The sequence below is a fragment of the Corvus moneduloides genome, chromosome 4, assembly GCF_009650955.1.
Source record: "Corvus moneduloides isolate bCorMon1 chromosome 4, bCorMon1.pri, whole genome shotgun sequence".
In the NCBI taxonomy this organism is placed as follows: Eukaryota; Metazoa; Chordata; class Aves; order Passeriformes; family Corvidae; genus Corvus; species Corvus moneduloides.
The window spans coordinates 32,755,767-32,778,294 of NC_045479.1; the positions used below are offsets into that span (position 1 = coordinate 32,755,767).

Sequence of the window (22,528 nt, forward strand, 5' to 3'; positions counted from 1 at the left end):
TAATTCAGGTTATGTTCTGATTCCCATGTATGAAGTAATTAAGAGTTTTTTCTTATATTTGTCCTTACCAACTATTATCTCAACTTTGAAATTTTTAATGCCTTATCTAGGCATCAATAATGAAATAATTTAGTATCAAAGTATAATTGATTAATAAAGGCAAGATTTACAAAGCAATTATGGAAAATAGGTGTTAAAGGGATGGTTTGCAAAATTATCCTATTTTATGTAGAACATTTGTGCAACTATGTTCTTACCAGTTTTGTCTCAGAATTTCTTACCCTGAGATCCAATAACTCTGAGATCTAAAAATTCTTCAGAGTTTTTGTATGAATATCATCCAGCTCTGGAATCAGATTGGTAAAATGTTTTTCTGAAAGTTCTAGTTTTGGAAAAATTACAGCCATTTAACAAGCTTGTGACCACCTTGTGACCAGTATTGTGGTGATATGATCATGATCATCAAGGCAGTAGAAAATATTTCCACATTTCAGTAGCTTTCATCCTCTCTTTCACTCTATCCAGATGATGTCTGCGTCATGCTCTAATGAAGGTCAGTCAGCTGACACTGTTCCTGGTTTGCAACAGCAAGCAGTTCAAACAGGCTCTGTTTTGAACAAACATGGTATTGCTCTTAACTGAGCCTACGACAGGCACTTGCTCTCTGTAGCACATCTGAGGCCCAGTGAGTACATCTTCATGGTTGTGCCCTTTCCTGTGAGAAGATTCTGGTGCATTCACAGCCACCTCAGCAATCTCTCAACTTATGCAGTAAGAAAGCTGAGTCTCAGATATGTGCAACTTAGAGCTTAAGTCACTTTTTCAAAAGTGATTTAGCCTCCTATGTAGACACTTTTATCTTAAACTTTTTTTCTGAAAAGTTTTGTATTCAGTGTAAAATTCAATCTTCTCATTCATACTTTCTTATTAAGAATGTTGCAAATTCTTGGCCCAGGTAGCTTTAGTCTATCATTCTAATCCATATAAAATTGCCTGTTTTTTTCTTTAAAAAATGTATTAAAATAGACCCTCACACAGTAGACCCAAAATAACAGCCAACTTATGCTGACACAGAACATCGCCCCCACATATACATGCACAGAAAAGTTGAAAGTCTTTTCTCCTGACACTTTTCACAGTTAGTTTATGGAATGAACATGTAACTTGGTGACATAAATGTATTTTGACACACTCTGATGAAAGACCAGCACTTCTGTTATGACAATACTCTGATGAGTAGTGTGCTGGTGCAGTTGGCTATATGAACTACTCACTCTGGGATTATAATTTGCAACGAATCATCTGCTCTGAGATAACTGAGTTCAGGCTCATGTCATGCATTGGGCAGCTTGCCCAATCTTCATACAAGCCTAAACCATCTTAGACTGCCTTTACCCTTCTATCATATCACCTTTTCTCTTTAGACCCTTTTAATCTACTTTTCTTCTGCTGCACACCTCAACCTAGGCAATGCTGATGTGACCTAGGTTGCCAAACATGATCTTGTCCTCTGGAATTTCACGTCTCAGAGTTGTGCTTTTTCCATTGTGTAAGATGCTGAGAGAGCAGGTATGTGCCTCTAAGCCGTGAATCATGGCCTTGCTGCCTTGTTAACAAGTTACTGCCCATTAGCTGATCCATGATAACCATTCATACAGGTACTGCTGCCCCACATTACTTAAAAACAGTTTATCTCTTTTTCATTAAGATGCAAATCACATTAATCAGTTCTGCATTTGCTACAGTCTATAAGCTCCTGTCCACTGATTTATAATGATATGTGCAAAGGGTGTTGATAAAGGGTGTCAATGATAAATTTTAGGTAACTCAGAATTCCTTTCTCCTCTTAAAGGGATCAGCGATTCCACTCCATAAGTGCACGCAGACAGGTAGCTAGGCCAGATAATTTCCTTTGAAATGGCTGTCCCATGGGCAAACTTTTTCCATGTTGAATTATGCATTGTTTTAGTAAAGCTTCATTTTAATTTACTGGGTTTCATTGACAAGGAAAATGCTTTCACATCTATTTTTGCTAATCATTTCAGCTGTGAGTGAACCCCTTGAAAAGAGCTAGAACCTGCTGTTTATATTTTTCTGAATTTTATTAATTTCACAAGGCACAAATGGTTATTAATTGCCTGTGGTTGATCCATACATATAAACAACTCAGCATTTTTTAACTTAGAAATAAAGATATCTATTATATTTTAGTAATATAAATGAGCATTCTTGATGAGTTTAGGTATAAAGTAAAATAAAATCAATCATTACCTAGAGAGGTAACCTATTAACCTAAGTTTCCTTTAGGCAAATAAGCATTTCCTTTTCTATCAGTAAAACCTTTTGTACTCTTTAAATTGAATCTGTTAAAGGTTATGCTGTGTTTGATGTCTAGAAATTGAAGCATGAAAAACATGGATCTTGATGGAGACTCTTTCAAAACTCAAACCAAAGATTTTGCTGTTAAATATTCTTCCTATAGTTTACTCAACACTTGGCAAATTTTACTTCAATATTGGGGTTAATTAATGGTTATCTCTTGGGATTGTCTGGGCATTTTTTTTTTAATTCCTCAGGAGATAGAAAAACATATCTGCTATAAAATGAAAAAAAAAAAAAAATTACTCTGTTATGATTTTCAAGTTGAACATTACAAAAAGGAGTGACCATGCAAACAGAGCTGCCATCTTGTGGATAAAAATCTCCTAAGAGCAGGTAGCTCATATTGCCTGAATGCAGGAAGAAAAAATATTTATAATAGTCATCAGGTCTACCTGACTTGGCATTCATCTCATATACAGGATTATGAGAGCTGTAATTTTGAGTTTACACAATCAATCTCTAAAAACTCATCACCTGACTGAGTTCTAATTTCCCCAAAAATCTTTAAACCTAGCCCTTCCAATATTAATAATGTATAGGTTAAGCAACACTGAAGAACCGCTTGTGTTTTTCAATTAGTGTTTGGTGCAGAACTATGTTTGTAATATAAATAATTGGTTTAACCGTTAAACTGATGTGACAGAAATAATTGTCAAGCAATTAAATGCAATAATGATTTTGGCTCATGGGAAATATATACTAATAAACCTGAGTTTCACTTTGCTCGAGGACTAAAATATCCCCTCTAGTTAAATTCTTCAACATTATTCATACATTGATTTCTATTAGGTTATAGAAAGAAAACCAGATAGTTATTAAAAATCATTAGTCACTTCTCTTTCATTTTCTTGTTCTTTCCTTCTTTCTTTTTCCGTGTGATTTGAACTTGAAACTAAAACATGCCAAAAAATATCACTGCCAACAGCGCCTTTATTTTCTGTGGTAGGCATGAGAGTTGACAAGCCAATCTCTTCATATATGGAACCCATGGCACAACGATAGGAGCGTATGAATTCTGTGTCCCTGGATTTCACACACAGTCATGCTTTGAGCTCTTGTAACCTATTCAATATGTTTATTTCACTGAAGAGATTTTTCATTTAAAGAAATGGCCTTACAACTTTTTCTTTTTTCTGAAGTGACTTGCTGCTACTGCATATTTAAAAGCTATAATTTAAATATTATCATATATTTTCATTATTTATATTTCAAACTGGTTATAACACATGGGCAACATCATATGGAAGTGTGAAAAATGCTGTGTGACTTGATTACAATCATGGAGTTGTTCTGTTTTTTACAAGTTACTTTGTTTAGCCTAGATCTCCAATTTCTTCCATGTTTTTAAAAGTACTAGTGATAGATAATTTTTGAAATGAGCATGGAAAACCTGATAGTTTATCAGTAAATTCATAAATAGCTCAATTTCAAAGCATTCATTAATCACATATTACTGCAGAAAAATGACTTTTTTTATAAAGAAAATGTCAAATTTTACAGGCCATTTACTAAGAAATATTCTGCACTAATATTCCAAATTAGCATTGGTACTACACTTTCTAAGTAAATTTTCTAATTTACTGCTTGGTTCATAAAGCATAGGTTCTCTATTATCACTGGAGAATAACACTTTATGAACGCTGAGAACTTTTTAAGGATATGGCACTCTACCATTAAAGATGGTCGAGCAGATAATCTGTGAGTGATATGCTCCTTAAAGGTGTAAAGCATACTCTACATAAGAATAAAAAATGCATAGAACTTTAATTCATCATTGTAAGATTAACTGGATATGGGAAATCCAGGTATTTTTCATGCTGAATCAACCAACGTAATAAAATTTTAGCAACATTGTGTCGGTTTGGTCCAGACTATATATAGCATTAAATATTCAGGAGAATATAACTTCTACATATGATATATCTAATCATACTTTACCTCATCAATAGTTCTTTTCCTTATGACTCATGTTACGATGTCTTACCTTTATCATTTCGTAATCATACAAAAGCAAAAGTGACATTCCCATTGTCCAAATTAATCTTTTCTGACCTGAAATTCAGTTTTGTCACTTTGCATAGCAATGAATCTTTTTTTATATACATTTTCATCTGGACTACCATGTTTTCTGAGCAGGAATAAATGAACAATGGCATTCATTTTGACCTAAAGTAGGTTTTGGCTAGTAGGTTAGCCTCCAGATCCCCACACAAAACTGGTGTTTATTAAGTCCCCAGAATTTTATCTTCTGAGTCTCTAAAACTTTGTGAAAGAACCACAAGAAAATGACACAGCTCTTTATCAAGTTTATTCTAGAAATCTTGTCTTAAATGTCTTTTAGATTAAGTTAAACCATGTTTGATTAGATTTCATTTTTCCTGGGTTTTTTCGGCTTGGTGTAGTTGGTTCTTTGGTCTTGTTTTTTCCCCAGAGAACAAACTGAGCAACTTTTTTTTTTTTTTTTTTGAGGGATAACAGACCATAAACAAACTCATGTGTTATATTATTTACTGTAAATACATTTTGGATCAGGTTCCTACCCATTTAAAGAAAGTATTGGTTTCCCAAGATTAAAAAAAAAATTGACACAGAACAAAAGATACAAATACAACATGTGCTAGATCAGATTTTTTGCTTTTTTCTGTCGAATAATAGGATTTTTTTGCCACTTAAAGATGAGAGATCAGACTATTCCTTTATAGAAAAAGCAATTATTTAAGCACTGATTTGGATTCATTTTAAAGTTATCATGATTTATGATGTTGCCTGTAACATAGCTAAATACTTAGTGCCACTATATTTAGGACATCATACATTTGGCAATGTGTTTCATGCCTCATTTACTACAGAATATCTGGGCTACTACTTAGTATTCAAAGAATAACTCTGCATGTACATTTGTGCATCCCTATATTTTTGCTGTTAGTTTTAAATACTTAAAAAGACACAATAATCAACCTAACATTGCAATAGTGCAACATTCTTGAATTTACATCCTTTTCCCAACGTGTGCCTTTATTAATCTCATGCCTCAAGAGGAGGCAATGCAAAATCATTAAAAATGTGAGTTCTCCAGGTGCTGCATGCATTAACCTTTCCTTTAATATCTCTTTTGTACAATATTTTGATCATTACTATCATTTAGTAAACAGATGATGAAAATGCAGTTACCTGAGGGTCTTGTTTAATAATTTAGGCAAATTAGTTTGTAGAATTTATTTAATTGCTACATTCAATAGCTAAGCCACAACAAGCACCTGGTCCCCAAAGCAGGAGCTTCTTGTACGATCTCATTTGCTACAAGGAAAAAAAAATAAAAACAGAAAAAAAGAAAAGGGAAAAAAAAGGTTAAAAAAAAAAAAAAAAGGAAATAAATGAAAGGTGAAAAAAAAATTGGGAGAGAAAAAAAGAAAGAGGAAAAAATAGAAAGCCCCCACCTGTGTGTATGTATATAAGGATTAAAGAGGCACCTTTCAGTGGGCGGCCGGCAGTTTAGGGTTAAGGGCCGGTCCAGGTGAGGGAAGCCAATGAGCGCCCGCCCGGGGCCGTGCCTGACATCATCCCGCCGGGGAGCGCCCAGCCCGGCCGGGGCAGCGCCCGCCGCCGCCCAGCACCGCCGTGATGGATGTTTACAGCTCCTCCGTCAAAGCCAATTATCTCGCTTTTGTGTGAGGCCCAGGGATCGCTCAGGCTGCCTGCTCGCACACGACACTGCTGGATCCAGCTGAAGCAATTGTTTTCCCTGTGTCTGGTAAGAGTCTGGTCTGGTTTGCCTTCTCTTTCAGAATAAAGGTGATGCGCCTAACCTGGGAGGGGAATTGCTTTCGTAGTTCAGAGGCTTATATGCCTATAATATGTAAAAAACAGATTTTTACTGGCAAAAAGGAGATCCTTTAGAAAGGGAATGGTTTTAAAGGAAAAATAAGTCTGTGTCTGGCAAACTCTACTTTGTAATACAGAAATAAATAGCCTGCATGTTTGAGCTGCTCTTCAGGTGCTCTAAAGAGTTATTAGGCTGACAAGACCATCACAGAGACCAGTCATTTAATAGCAGTATTTTTCCTTTCTTTTCCTTTAACACCTGTGTTTTTCCTTTGAAATCCAGCTTTTTTTTTGATGAACAAAGAAATGGGAAGATTTAAGAAGAGGGAATTTAATGTTGAAACAACTTTAAAAATGTTCTGGAATACTTTTGCAAATATCAATCAAAAGAATAATACCATGATTTTAAAGTTTCCAGTTCTGGAATTAGTTATAGTTACTGTGTTCTGCTAATTTCTTTAATCTAAAGTGCTAAGAAACTAAGTCAAAGATAAAAGTGTTCAATATACAATATGCTGGTAGCAAAACACCCAACAGAGTTTTTTGTTTATATGTTTTTCCAATTTACATTCTGTAGCTCGTCTTAAAAAACATCTCATTCTGTAGCTCTAAAAGTGTACATATAGAGGATGAAGAACCAGTGCTTATATCTTTTGCATTGTTGGCAGCTTTGTAGCTTGCACAGAGAGAGGAGGGAGAGGGGAAGGATTCTGTCCATGTAACTTCTTAGTTTTGCAACAGATTTAGTACATTTTAAAGCTTCTGAACCTATGTGGATTTAAGAGATTAGAAGTGACAGTGACACTGACAAATCAGATTCAATAAAGAATTTAATTGACTGAAGGAGTTCAGGGGCTACTGTATGAAGAATCCAATAACCAGTTTAACTAGTCAAGTAGTGTACCTAATAGGAAATTAAATAGCAGGTTCCAGTTAATTTAAAAGCTTGATGACATTTACTTTATAGTGATTAGAATTCACTAGGTCACTTAAGAACTCTCTGTCTTTATTTCAGTAATCCATGATTCTACAATCCATGATTCTACAATACAAAGTTTTAAATAATGACATATGTAGTGAGTATTACAAGTGCCTGCAAAATCGAGATATACATTCAATTTAGCTATGATCATCTCTGCTCCAGACACTGTCAGAAGAATAATAGTTATTTTCATCTCAAACACCACTTAAGACAGTAGGGCTTCTCAGCTGTGTTACACTTTTGTGCTCTTTACTAGTTCAGTCCTGTCTATGCTGTTCCTGGTACTTACCATTGTGAATTCAGCTCTGGATAATAATGTGCCAAACAATCCCAGACTTTTCTTAAATGACATATCTATAATATGGGTGGCATTAGAAGAACATATTTGTTAAGGTGAAACCTTTATTACTCTTTCCTGTCTTTTTACTAGCAAATTTTGCTAGGTGAGATGACCATGGCCTATAAAGGAGAGTAGTATTTAACATTTTACTACGTTACCCTTCTTGCTTAGATCATTATTAAAGTTGAATTTATCATATGCTAGTGTTGCAACTATGCCTTTAATACTTATTAATTTAAAAAAGAAAGTGTTTTCACCTCTCCCTCAGGGTTACATACCTACACATTGCATAGGTCCATGTCATTTATCAATGCATCGTTATTAGGCTTCATGTTAGATCTCCGAATATTTCTGTTCCTACTCAGTTTAGCCAAAATTCAGATATAAACAAATTATCTGTTATTTCTGTTAAAATACAGGATGATGCATATGACATGGATGCAAGGCTGATTTGTTACATGCTCAGTGTTCTGATCCAAAGCATTCAAAGACTGTTTTTAATAAATGTGCCCTTTTATGTAACAATAAATGTTGCTTTATTAGATAGTAATCATGGACTTAAGAAAGCAAAGGAAATTTAATGATATGATAATCCAAACAGATAGCAATCAGCTTCTTGTAGGAAATGAGACTTTCTTCTTTAGTTTAACCTTTCAAAAGGAAGAGAAATAATTTCTAGTACACCATTTTATGGAAAAAAAAATATGGAGGTTTTTTTCTTATTTTCAATCAGAAACTAAGTTTAACAGAAAAAAAAAAGCAGAAAGAAGAAAACCACATTTTTTGGATAAAAAGTGTTGTGGTTTTTTTTTTTTTTTTCTTTGAAATAATAAAGGTAACTGTGGTAATGCTAGCCCAAGAACTGCCTAGCAGATTGACCATTGCTTTGGAAAGGAGTCCCTCTAGTCTTCTACTTTGTTATACTTGGTAAAGTCCATATTACATCAATGGCCTGCTGTATTAAAGGAAGAATTAGCATGAGGTTGCTTGATTGTATGCCTAGGTCATTTTGTTCTTCTGATTCTCTGTGAATGAGTCAATTTGAACATTTTGACAATGACATCAGGTAATAGCCCTTTCAGTGCAGATTTGAGTCATTCCTCCTACACAAGATACTCTCTTCTCTTGTCAGGTAATTTTGAGAAAAGTGACAAAAGGAGTTTTTATTTTTTATTTGCAAAAATTCAATGCATTTAGCATTTCTTAAAGAAAATAAAGGTGCCAGCTAAGCAGAAATATGATAATAACATCAATTTCTCAAAAAGTATCCATACCTCTAGTACTAAAAACACAAATTGAATAGAATCCTTCTTCCTCTATAACTGGCAAAGGAAAATTAGCCCTAGAAAAATACATATTAAAGTCGTTTTGCAATAGCACATTATTTTTGTATCTGATTTCAACAAGTACAGGAGACAGAGGAGTTTTTTCATACTCCAAGCTTTGGTCCATGATTCAGATTTTTGGTTTATCTAAAACAGATTAAAAGGACACTCTTCTAGGATTTTCCAAATTATAAAAACAGTCTTAAATCCCTGTGCTGCAACCATCCTCCTCGTTCATCAGTGAGGTCCTTTATGTATAAGGGTGCCAGATGAGACCTGAGAGTCTATTTTGTTCCCTCTGCTTTTTTATTCTTCTATTCTGTTACTAAAGTTTAAAAAAAAAAAAAAAAAAAAGTCCTTTTCATCTATGTAGTGATGAGGAGATTTTTTTTCTTCTAAATTTTTCTCTTACTAAATTCAAAGGCAACAGAGATTACAGAGAGTATTTCTAAACCAGGAGAAGTGAGATGCAGATCTACATCTGTCCCTCCAAGTCATCATTTTCCTTTGGAAAGAGATCCAGATGTACAGACGTGGAGAACACATCTTGGATGTTCTCCAATAGGACACCTGTCTGGATGATGAAAGGAACAGTGATGTAGATCACAAGTTTGTCACACAATACAGACACAACCTTTTCTTCTTCTGTTTTGAATCTTCAATGAAGTCCAGTGGATGCCCTGATACCTAATAAATATTGTGCTAAAAGGTGATTATGGTCAAGGACTTACAACTCAGATTTTAAAGTGGTTTTGTAATTTTAGTCTAGACCTTTTGCCTATATACAGTATGGTGCTTTTTGTTTCCATAATTTGGGTATTACCACACAGAAGTGTGACATTGTGAATGCATTAAGTCAATCCTACATGGTTAATGGTGTCGGTTTTGGCTCATTTTAGCCAGGAAGTTTCCTCTTCTAATCTGTGGAGAGAAAGGCATCTCCAAAAAAGAATTCATCTCATTATTAAGATATTTATTTCAGATAGATGAGCTGAATCACTCTCTGGAGGGGAAAAGTCACCCCATACAGGCAATCTACTTAAATACTTTCAATTATGTGTCAAATTTCCTGACTTTTAAATATTGTCTAATTAAGATCTCTTAGATTTGAGTAGCATTGAATCCCACAAGTAACATAAATAATAAACAAACAAACAGATAATTATACTCGTTATTTGCTGCACATAGGAATCACAGTTACTGATTTCTGCAATAGATGGACTCTGGACTTCATGTCTGCAGTGGCAGGGGTGTTGAACAGAGCACTTGGTGCAAGACTTTGTGGTTCCACAGGTATTTGCTGGCAGTCTTGTCCACTGGTATTTGCAAGAAATGTAAAGGTTTGAGAAATGCAGATCTACAGCTGGCAGTAGGGGGAAGCATGCTCCATCTCTTACATTCGTTCAAGCATTGTCTCCCATGCTTAAAACTTGTAATTCTTCTCCCTGATGATTTGTTAACCTGCTGTCAGAATCATTGGAGAATCTAGCTATTGCTCACATACACTGTATATTTTCAAAGTATTGCGATTTGGCTAATTTTTTTTCCCCTCTTTCTTCCTAAAAGACAGAACACAATTTTTTTTTTCTGCTGAAGGTCTTCAATTCCCTGCACTAACTCAGGGGACTCCCCAGACATTCACAGTATTGAGCATGGACAAAGAAATATCACTTGTCTAGCCTCATTCTTTGACAACAACATCAGGTGTCTAGAATCTATAATTTCAGGACAAATGGTCACGAGTTTATCCTTTCAGTTGTCAGTCCATCCCATTTGGTTCAGCCTCTATGCAGGGGTTCTTAAGAATCTTCTGAACAGTGTAACAGTTTACTCTGCCCTGATGCAAAAAAAAAAAAAACAAAAAAAAAAAAAAAAAACAGCCCAGAGTATTTAATAAATCCTTCATTGGGGCCATGATTTTGGTTGAAATAGTTTGTTGCAGTTTAAAAATACAGGTATGTAAAATAATAAGATTTCAAACAAACATGTGCCATGCCTTTTAAATCCAGACACGTAGCTGGGAATTTCTGGATACAACTTTGAAATTTTGTTCATTGACTATCACAATCAATCTCTTAGTAAAGTTTGGATTTTAGGATCTTGACTTTCCTAGAATCGTAACTGACTGAGAAGTAAAGGATTATAATGGATAAACAGAAGGTGAAGGGTACTTTCAAGAAAGGAAGAGAGAAGATTTTTACATTGTTTTCTATTCTTTATAAATTTAAAAATTAAACAAAATAATGTGGTCAAAATTTCAAAGAGTTGGAAGAGTGTTTCCTGAATGAAACATAATCTCTTACAATCTATCATCACAGAATAATATTACATTATCACTTTCAAATGAGAAGTACAGCTTTCATAGTTGCCAAGCTGTACTTATCCACGTCTGATGGTCTCCATTAATTTTTAACAATTGTCCTGTCACCAGTCCAGTGAGCTGTAGAAAATTCTGTGGAGATGTCACATTCCTTGATGATTGCAGTTAATGCTGCTGCCCGTCTGAATCAGCATGAAATGTAGACACTTTTATGACTGAATCTGCAATTTGGGATTTGATCATGCTATCTATAGTAATGCTAATGGTCTGTAGCACTGACAAGGGGTGTGTTGAAGTCATTCTCTCAGTTACCCTTGTTTTCAGTTATAAAGGCAGAACAGACATCTGGATTTTATATTTCAGTAACTAGACAGAAAATAACAGCACGAAGCAGTCATGACTTCCACTGGTGGAAGATTTTAATAGGCTTGTTTTGTTGGATTTTTTTTTTAAATATCTGTGGATGCTTTCTAACCAATATTTTGATCTAGGAAAAAGGAGCATATTATTTTGATCTAGTTTCTAGAAAGTCGATTTCAGTCACATAGTAAAATAAAGGAGGATTAGTGACATCGCAGGAAAGTAAAGTTGAACTAAACAAATACAGCTGGACGTGGGTTTTAAACTTACCATGTGTTACTATACTAGCAAAATGCAATTTTCTATTTTTTTAAAAAATACCTTAGAAACACTGCCTCACTTCTGAAAAAGAATGGTTTACTTCCAAGTCCTCATTGTGTTTACAAATCCAATTCCTAAAATGTGTTGTATCTAGTTTGTTTTAATTTTGAACCTAAAAAACCCCGTTATTTGCTCTAGAAAACAATATCTGGGAAAAATCTTTCTCAAGTTAATAACATTAGAATATTTAGGAGATTGCCAGATTTTTATCTCTCTCTGAAAGTCTGAATATTATCATGCCCAATAGCTACAAAATTATCAAGAATCGTATTTAATGCTATAGTTCTCATAACTGCTGCTGTAACCAATGGATAAAGAATAGTAGGAATTATGGCATCTTGCTTCATTATTTCATCTTTTAATTCTCACAGAACCACGGGGAGGAAAATAACAACAGGAACAGCTAAGTACATTAATGATCCCTGGAAACAGTGCTTGATTTCTTATGGGTTTGTGTCCCTTAATTAATTAACTACTTAAGTGATTTATACTAAGATTTCTTTTTATCTCTCCATACGCTTGTAAAAATTAAGCCATTCTTCTCCCTGCAGGACGAACAAGTACTGGCTTGTGCCAACTTGTTAGAATCAAGCACCATCACCAGCTTACCACCAGAGCTGTTTTCTCACTGCCTCTTGGTTTCCCCCAACACAGAGCACAGGGAGTAAGAGATGGGTTAATCTGAACTGCTTTAATTGGCACTAGATAATTGGCCCCCAGATGTCTAACCTTAGTGTCCTCTACTACATTCAAAAGTTGTTCTGTGGGGAAGAGTAGTCCTATTTTTCTCAAGAAAACAATAGGTTTTTTAAATGTATGGACACTAGAACTCTATTACCAAAGCTCTGAGAACTTGCATCAGTTGAGGATATCACTGGAAAATGGATCTGCCCTCTTCCATAGGGGTGCTGGGAAGCAGCTGGAAATTTCAAGGTTTTAGAATAGCCCTATAGGATGAACTATAGAAGTATTACAATTCATGGACATTGTGTTATGAGGACAGAGCCTGTAAAATATGTCCAGAAACATGCTAAACATTTCATCTGTACTCTAGTATATCTTTTGAATTTTTACAGTTAATCTTTCCTATGTACTAATTTAGCTTGCAGGACTATGATATAGTAAGACATTGAAGTAGGCTCTCCATCAAATCCTTTTCTACAGGTTCTCAGAAGTACCAGTAATTCATTGAAATCATTGCAGAACAAGTAAAACTTCTGAAGGCTGTGGTTATCTAAAAAGATATATTTCTTTTTTTGGTTTAGCCAAAAATTTCTAAAATTAAGTGTTTCATTCCCAGTTGGGTAATTATTTCTCCCTGATATCTGATAGAGACCTTTAATTTGCTTCTAAGTTAGAAGCAGAGAAGAGAATAAGCAGACCAAAATCCTCATAAGGCTTGTTAACTTCCTTCCTGTGACAGACAAAGAGAGGAGGGATCTGTTTCTTGCACACCTGCAGTGAGTTCCCTTCTGAGCCTTGCAGTGTTTCACCCTGGCACTGCACTAGGCTCTCTGAGCTCCAGGAGAGCCACACTAAAAGAAATAGCTGCAGTGACTTTGCTAAGAGTTTCAGAAATTCAAGTCACAAAGGATTGTGACAGACAACTGTATTATCATCTATATGGACAACCATACTTAATCATACAGACAAAAGGAACTAATTGACTAGGTTCCACCTGCTCCTGTCTCCAGATGCATTCAGTGACTAAAAATCCGTGCATTTGTACTGGAATCAATCTTCCTCTTGGGACAGCCTTACTCACTTTCAGTTATTTGGTTGCATTAGAAAGCTTACTTTTAATGTGGTTTTTTTTTTTTTTTTTTTTTAATTAAGCATTCCATGAATGAATACATATTTTTCTTTTTTTTTTTTTTTTTTTAAGTCACATAATATGCTCTCTAGTACATCCCAGGGACTATATGCATTTGAAGTAAAAGCTTTTAAGCAGCTCTGTTCTTTTATTTAAACAAGATGACAGGAATCTTGAAATTAAATCACATGTTAAACACCTGAGTTCTTGGCAAACTTCAGTCTGAAGGAGCTGAAACCTATATAGATGTATTTATGGGATCATATCACAAATACTCACCAGCAGACAAAAACCTCTTGTCACCCAGCTAGTTGAATCTGGGATATTGTGCAACCATAGGAATACATGAGTATAGGCATGCTGGTTATGTAGGAAGTCAAGTAGCTTTACAGTTGTAGTACTCTGATTAATGACAAATGCTGCATTATTTTTGAATTTTATCCAGGGACTACTTAGTACAAAACATACAGACAACTCAGAGTTGCCTGCAGAACCAGGACAATTATGTTCCAAAGAACATACAGCGTAACAGATGCCTTCCCTGGTGCACGTCATAGGCTTTGTGTGCACACCATGACTAGGTCCTCTTTCCACTTTGGGATGAGAGATGCCTGCATCCCTTACTCCCCACTGAAGGAAAGTCTGTGTACCACTGTGTACTAATATAGTCATTTGGATCTGGATAACTGGGAACTAGGACAGTGATGCAAAGCACAGACTACCCACAGGTAAGCATGGTACTCTTTGTAGACAGCCTGGTGTGGGTCTGTGGTTAGCATAAAAACTTCCTTAATAATCACTCAAAGACATTTAACTGATACAGATTGGGCATCTAAGATAAGCAATCATTATGGCTCACTAACCACCTGTGTTTTATGTGGTCTAATACTTAAATTTTCTGACTAAAATAAACAGCCTGATTTTGACCTTAAGCACTGCAAGAAGTGCTACTCAGAGAATACATTACTCTTCCTCCTTCTTTCAATATTTCGATATTACTTTTAAAATATTTGCTTAAATCACGAGAAGATAATTTTGGTAGTTTATTTGGTGTAAGTTCTCCTACACTGGTCTGTCTTCCTTAGCTATAGGTCTACTTTACTACTCTTGAAATCTTAAAATTAATGAATAAAATTATTATATGAAGGACAGAATAAATTAAGACAGTTCGAAGATATCTGATGTGGTGTCTTTCCCTTAGTAAAGACTTGTGATTTCACTAGTCATCTGTAGACTGGGACAGGGAAGAGCCTTTGGCACACATTAGGAAAGACTATTAGTTCTCATACATTTCCTTAAGTGACTATTGTCAGAGAAAAACCTGTAAGTTCTAGCTAAATGTAAAATATATTGGTCTTGTCAGAAAGAAATTGGCTGGGGATATACTAATGGGAATGCTTGCTAAAGTGGTCATATTTCTCTGTAGTCAGGTTTTTGGGTACAAACAAATTGGTGCTAGGTTATGAGGGGAAAAATTTTTTTGCACTTTTTGCTTCACCTGATTTCACCTTTTTTAAAGTTATAGACCACAAAAAGCAACATCCTCTTTCTGCAATATGAAACCACTTTTGCCCTCTGACTAATGCTTCTCTGGCCAATGTCAATGTACACATTTCCTTAATGTCTGTATCCTCGCACTGCTGTGGCCAAAATTTGTCAGTATAGAATCTCAGATTCTTGAGAATTATAGAGCTCAAACTGACGTTTTTAATTCCCTGTTGATTTCCTATACAGGTTTTGTATTGACTAAAAGTTTATTTCCAGCCTAGAAAGCCAACTGTTTCCTGCATAAAAAGAAGTGTGGCCAGTGGGTTAAGGGATGTTATTCTCCCCCTCTACTTTGCTCTTGCACCTGGAGTGCTGCATCCAGCCCTGGCCTCCCTAGAAGAAGGAAAGATATGGACCTGTTAGAATGGGTCCAGAAAAAGGGCCACGAAGATGATCAAAGGGCTGGAGCACCACTTCTATGAAGAGAGGCTAGGAGCGCTGGGGTTGCTCAGCTTGAAGAAAAGAAGGCTCTGGGGCAAACTCATTGCAGCCTTCCAGTACATAAAGGGGGCTTGTGAGAAGGATAGCAAGAATTTTACCAGGGTCTGTAGTGATAAAACATGGGGCAACAGAGAAATTTTGGATGCTCCACAGTCCTGAGAGCATTCAAGGTCAAATTGGATGGAGCTTTGATCATCCTGATCTATTGAATGATGTCTCTTCCCATGGCAGCAGGTTTGGACTAAGAGACCTTTAAAGCAGCCTTTCAACCCAAACCATTGTGTGTTTTTTGTAATCTACTGAGTGTTTCTATCTCCATCAGTGAAAGCCCATTGGATTAAGGTCATAAAGTCTGAAATTAATAGCTTTAAAATTACATTTTTTTGTGAGCTAATACACGTGGGTTTTTTGGTTTTTTTCAGGCATTTTTAAAGTAATTTTCTGTTCCACTCATTCCTCAGTATTAACAAAATGTTGCTAGTATTTCTGTAAAATATTAAATTGATTACAAATTTATGGTTAGGATCTTTACCCATCTGCATAGCTATGAGGAGATCCTCAGCCACTGGTAAGGCCATGCCTGAAGTACTGTGTCCAGTTCTGGGCTATCGAATATGAGAGGCATTAACATATTGGAAAGAGGCCAGTGAGGGGCCACAAGAGTGATTAATGGAAAGGGGCATGTCTCCTGTGAAGAAAGACTGAAGAGCTGGAACTGTTCAGCCTGGGAAAGAGAAGGCTTGGGGGGATCTCATCAATATATATAGGTACCAGAAGGGAAGGTGTAAAGAGGACAGAGAAAAAGTCTGCTTTTCAGTAGTGCCCAGTGACAGGACCAGAGGCAATGGGCACAAATCAAAACATGGAAGGTTCCCTCTGAACATCAGGAGACACTTTTGTACTGTGAGGGTGACTGAGCACTGGCACACATTGCCCAGAGCATTTGTGAATCTCCTGTCTTGGATATATTCAAACGCCACCTGGACGTGGTCCTGAGCAACCAGCTTCAAATAGTTTGCATAAACAGGGTGGTTGGGCTTCCAGGTGTCCCTTCCAACCTGAATTCTTATGTGATTTTGTGATCCTTAATCTTTTGAGGACCCTTCAGTAACCCTGTTGCTTTTTGCTTAGGCCAAACAAATTAGAAATATAATGAAAATTATTGAGCATGAAGAATTGAAGTGGAACCAGATCACCCAGTGTGGTGGGTCCAATCTTACCTATTCTGTAATACTTTAGACTGGTAGAATTTCAGGCCAGTGTCTCAAAGCTACACTGCTCCAAGCTCTATGGTTTGCCTCCTGCAGCTGTACAAAGCCCATTGATTTTGTGGGTGTAAAGATTAGGATCTAATAATGGCTAATGTGGATCAGTGGCAACAACACACCAGAAGTGATCTCCTTTCCCTCATCATTTGGAGTAGGGATGTGACCAACACACCCAGTGTGTTTCATGGCCTGGGTTTCCCTCTGTCTAGGTTTCATCACGGAATGTATCCATACGCAGCCTGGAAGTGCTATGTATTACTTACAGTGACTAAATTAGTCAATATAATTTTAGATTCGCTGATACAGAACTGAACATTCTTCTCATGATTAATCACTCAGAGCCAAAAAACTTGACAGACATTTGCTTCATTTAGTACTTGGGCTCTGAGCAGCACTGTGTGACCCAAACCTTTGTCTTGCAAATGACTGACTACAAATCACTCATACCAACTCTTCTTAAATTTATGGTTCACCTACCCTTTTCTCATTTTCTTCACGTTTGCTAAAAACTTGTGGGGTTTGTTTTGATAAAAAGAATCCATTAACATGCAGAAAATAATAAAAAAGAAAAGGACAATGACTGGTAAATATAGTCTAGTTTCTTTACAGAAGTTCAATGTAAGTATTAATGAGACTCTAACAGAAAATAGAATATTGTACATTTTATAATATAGAAATATTATGAATATGAGACCTTGAAAAAAATTGCTTGAAAGAACTTGTTAAAAGAAAAATGAGGATGATGTTGTCATTGTGACTTTTTTTTCATTTTGATTTGGTAAAGATTAATGAGGTAATTCAGGCAGTCTTGAAAGAATTTTGTTGATGTTGCATTACAGTTCAGTACCAGATTGCAGATGTGACAGCTCTCTGGTGGCCCAGTAAGGACCAGCTTCAGTAATACAGATATCTATTTCGGTAGCACTGCACTGTCTACTTTTGCAGCAGCAAGATTTGATAGGATTTATAAGATATTCCAATTTCATCACAAGTATCATTGCAATATAGCTTCAGGTTTACAAAAATAATTTGGTCATTGGAAAATACTGCCTATGTAATGCCAATTTTTGTGCTAATGTGAATTTCCAACTGTGTAAAATAGAAGTGTAGGTAAATTCAATTTAACATGCCCAGAGGCACAGAGTTGCATACTCCTTTCTGAAACTAATCAGGTATTCATTCATGAATCTCATTTTTCTCAGTCATATCTACATAGTTTACACTTCAACCTTACATTGTCTTAATTTCCAAAATTCAGGATTCATCTATGAAAAGTGAAAAACGTTTAATTGATTTCTAAGATACTCCAAATAAGCTATTTGTAGTTCATCTCCTTCCTCAGAGAGAACAAGTATTACTTGGCTTCTTTTTATAGCAAATGCTCACTCTCTTCCCTACCTCCTCACAATTTTAAACTTTTTATCTAGTTTAATATACAAAGCCAAAGTTTAGATAAGAACACTTCAGGTTCTGTTAAAACAAATTGCAGAATGCAGAGATTCTGAAAGAAAGGCAGAAAAACCTCATTGTGCATTGACTGGCAGAAGCCAGATGCACTACTGGGACATGCAAATTGGCTGGTGAGGTGGTGTTCCTAAAACTTCCATCTGCCTCTTGGCTAGTAATGATGTCACAAGTGTCTACTTCATGTGGAGCTGACTTAGGAAAAAAAAGATACACATCTAGAAGAAAGCTTTTCATCAGTTCTGTTCTGAGAACAAGTTTTTCCTGCTAAATATTCCTGCTAGTCTGTGATTATTCTTAGCTTATTTTTCTTCATTTGCATTTCTTGACCAATATCCTCCCTTCTCTTTACTCTCTCTCTCTATTAACTTTGCACTTTACCATTTTATTTCCTACTTAGTCATATTTGTTCCTATTCCTTCTCTTCTGTCTGGTGATCATGTCTTCAAATTATTCTAGTGTTTGTCATCTTGCAGCATGTGTACTACAGGTAGTTCACAGATACCAGAAAATGATATATGAGGTGCTGAGTTGTTTTTTAATTCACACATTTACACACAGATTTAAATAAAGCAGCAAATCAGAGAAGGTCATAAAGGGGGTTGCCAGTATGTAATTTGTTATTATTTTTTTTATTCTTGTAGAATTTTCATTGGGGACCCCATTTGACCTGTAGTTACAGACACTATTTTTTTAATCTCATGTGTTAGCACAGTTTTCCAGTGTGCTAAATAAACAGTCTGCACTCATACTGTTACAAGAGATACGTGTTCTGGATGAGTTTCTAATAGTCTCTCTATGTTCCATCTACCAAAGAATATGTAATATAAAATGGAATCATCTGTGGATCCTCTTCCTGTGTATTAAATTATTAGGGCTCAAGTTTTAATATTTAGATTGAAATTTTTAATGAGATCTGCTCCATCTGTTTTTTTCATTATTATTTTTTATTATTTTAATACTTCAGTTGCATTATGGTTTTTGCAGGCTAGGAGAAATCAGACATGTCTCTGCGAGACTCTTTATATTATGCTACAAGCTAAACAAAAGCCATGTGGCTTTCCTGGTGCTGGGTAATAATTTCTGTCATAAAGTAGTTACAACAGGCAAGATATAGCCATCCCAACATGGTGATTTGGCTTTGCAGTTCAGCTGGTCTTCATCCTGCTCTCTTGTAATGCTGCAAGCAGATCGAACTTGCGTCTTCTTGCAGTGCAACGTGTTAGAGTTGAAAGTAAAAAGCAGTAGACAAGACTAATATCTTCAAGATTATGTGTTTTTCAGATTGTTACATAACCTTTCCTTTTATTCTCAATTAATCTGTTTTGTCGGTGCTGTGGTTTAAGCCCATCTGGAAACTAAGCAACACACAGCCACTTGCTCAACACTTCTCTCTCTCTGCTCCCCGCCACAGTGGAATGGGGAGGGGAGTCAAAGTAAACTTTTACATTAATATAAGAAAAATTTAATAATTTAAAATATAGTAAATACAGTACTAGTGGTGAATGATGATACTACTACTATATAATAAAAGGGAAAAACAAGTGATGCACAATGTAATTGCTCACCACCTGCTGACCAATGTCAGACCCTGCTTTCCAAACCCAGATCAGCACTTCTTCCAGGTAACTCCCCCAGTTTATATCTTGGGCATGATGGCATTTATATACTAGGATGATGACACTTCTCAATAGCCCATCACCTTCCCTGTTTATCTGTTTTGATAAACAATCATACAGATATCATTCCCTCAGTCTATGGAACACTTCTGTCAAATGTTCATAAAATGTCCCCAAAAAATTTTGTTGGATTCATTTAGTCCATGACTTTGGCCTTCATCCTGAGTAACAGTCTTTCAAGCAAGAAAGATAGTGTGAGGTGTTGGATTGTTGCATGCTGCACATTTGAGTCAGTTCCGACCCCAGTACTGCTGCACTTCTTCAGTTTCATCAAAGTTCATTCTTCACTGGTGAGTGTGCTGATCAGAAGAAAGTCAGGCTTGGATCCCCAGAACATCTGTGGTTAAGATCCATCCTGCGAGGTGATGCACATAGAGCCTAGAGCCATCACAGAAGCAGTGTTGAATAGTTATTAACGATAGCTATTAACTACTATTAACTATTAACTATTCACTGGCTATTTTCACCCAAAATCAAATCATCTTGAGGCACACATTGGACTTCCTCATCTTCCTGCATTACCCACAAAGCGCACCCAAGTCCTTGAGCAAAAGTAATCCTATGGATGGTTTTACCTTTGCCTGAGGCAGTAATAACCCATAACTTTTCTCCAGCATGTTTTTAATGTGCACTACAGGAACTTTATCCCTTTCTATGGTATGTAGTATTCTGATTAGGAAGGACCAGCCTTACTGGCAGATCCTCTCGTGTTGACCAGCCAGGTGGCTTTTGCTAAATATGCATCCCAATGTTTGAAGGTCCCACCACCCATTGCTCTCTGTGTAGTCTCCAATAGCCTTACAGAAGTGAGGCTGCTGGTGCTCCATGTGCTATGTCTCAGTTTAGTAAAAATTTTCTCTGTAAAATTAAACTAAGTTTATTCAGCTGTACTGCACTAAATGAATCCTTGAATTTCATATAGCTGAGCCTTTGGGAAGTGAATTTCAGATTTTCACTTGATATAAGGCCAGATGGATACAATAATACTTACAAAATAAGCAATTATTAAATTAAAAATTAATTCCTAATTAATAAATTTAGTTTTGTAGTAGATAAAAAGGTGATGAGGAATAGTGGAAATGTAGCAGCACCATAAAATCAGTGCAGAAAACCAGATTCCCAGCAGCAAACCTAAGGTCCTGATCAAAAGAGTGAACTTAATGCTCAGCATGTGGCATGACAATGCACTGCTCAGAGACAAGCACATGTTCAGCTAAGGACAGGGTTACTTTTTAAAATTTTCTAAAGAAGGATATATTCATATAACTGCTGCTCAAGGGATCAGAAAATTTCTATGGCATGGTTTTGAGCCCACAAAAGTACTCTAGGTTGCCTTTTAGCCACGTACCAAATATTATTTATTTTTCTATATAATGAAGACCAATAACTATAAACAACAAGAAAGAGAGAATATCCAGGGCTGAAGGGTTTGCGGTCTTTTTCCTGTAGTGATTGCAAAGTTTGAAGTCTAGAACACAAGTTCAAAACTTTTTGCCAGTTTTAAATATAGTAATATTACTTATTGAAAATGCGACTACAAACTGAAAAGTAAAAAGCTTAATGTAGAATGCGTGGACATTTTAAGCATATGGTAGACATTGGTAGTTAAGTTAGCATATTGTACCCAAGTTCAGGATGAGAAGATTAATTGTGTATGTGTGAAAAAAGAATATTTTGGAAGATGGGGAATGCCAAATAGATTCAAGGGAAAAAAATCATCCCTCTACCTCAATATATATTTTTATTCTAACATTTTACTAGTAATCAGTTACTCTTCAACCTACAGCAAATTCTTTGAATCTGAAAAGGTAAATCTAATTTCTTTTTTGTTCTAGAATATATACAATATTATAACAATATTATATACCTATATTTTTATTTTAATGTTATTTATATTACTACTAACTGTAAACAGGTTCTGACCAGTTTACTCTTCTAGTCCTGCACAATGTTCTATCCTAAGTAGTGATAAAGCAAAATATTTTTAAAACAAGTGTCAAATTTTGTCTTTATTAAATAACCAGAAATAATTTCACAGGACAGTGACAAATTTTAAGATTGCATTAGCATATCTTGAGGCAGTGGTTAAATCAAGTATTTTTTACTAATTTTATACATTTTTGTGCATTTTATACAATTAATAATAAATTCACATTCTGTACTAAGGAAGGCTTTTTTCCCATTCATTAGGTAAGATGGAAATGCTTGCTTTCTTAAACCTTAACTTTTGTATCGTAACTAGTAGTATACAGCTGCACTGATTTGACAACAGAATTTTAAACTAATCTCTAATTCACTAGAGATTGAAAAACCTGTTTCAGGAAAGCTCAAGCCTTTCAAAATACATTGCTATCACACTTCACAGCTGGGCTGAACTTTAAGACATTTGCAACACGCTGTAAATAGTGAAGGGAAGTCTGATCTTCTGCATTCCAGAGTGAATCTTAAAATTATATGAAGCTG

At 35.7% G+C, this 22,528-nt stretch overlaps 1 protein-coding gene across 8 annotated transcripts in view; it reads left to right on the top strand.

Annotated features, from left to right (window-relative positions):
• Positions 1–22,528, top strand: part of MGAT4C (MGAT4 family member C) — a 339,257-nt gene that overhangs the window by 200,061 nt on the left and 116,668 nt on the right. For 3 of the 8 annotated variants that reach the window (XM_032107339.1, XM_032107340.1, XM_032107346.1), the window contains exon 1: positions 5,943–6,133. The exons of the other annotated variants lie outside the window; for them this stretch is intronic. The gene's annotated coding sequence lies outside the window, so the exon portion shown is untranslated. Of the gene's footprint in view, positions 1–5,942; positions 6,134–22,528 lie in introns of those variants that run through there. 8 annotated transcript variants of the gene reach the window in all.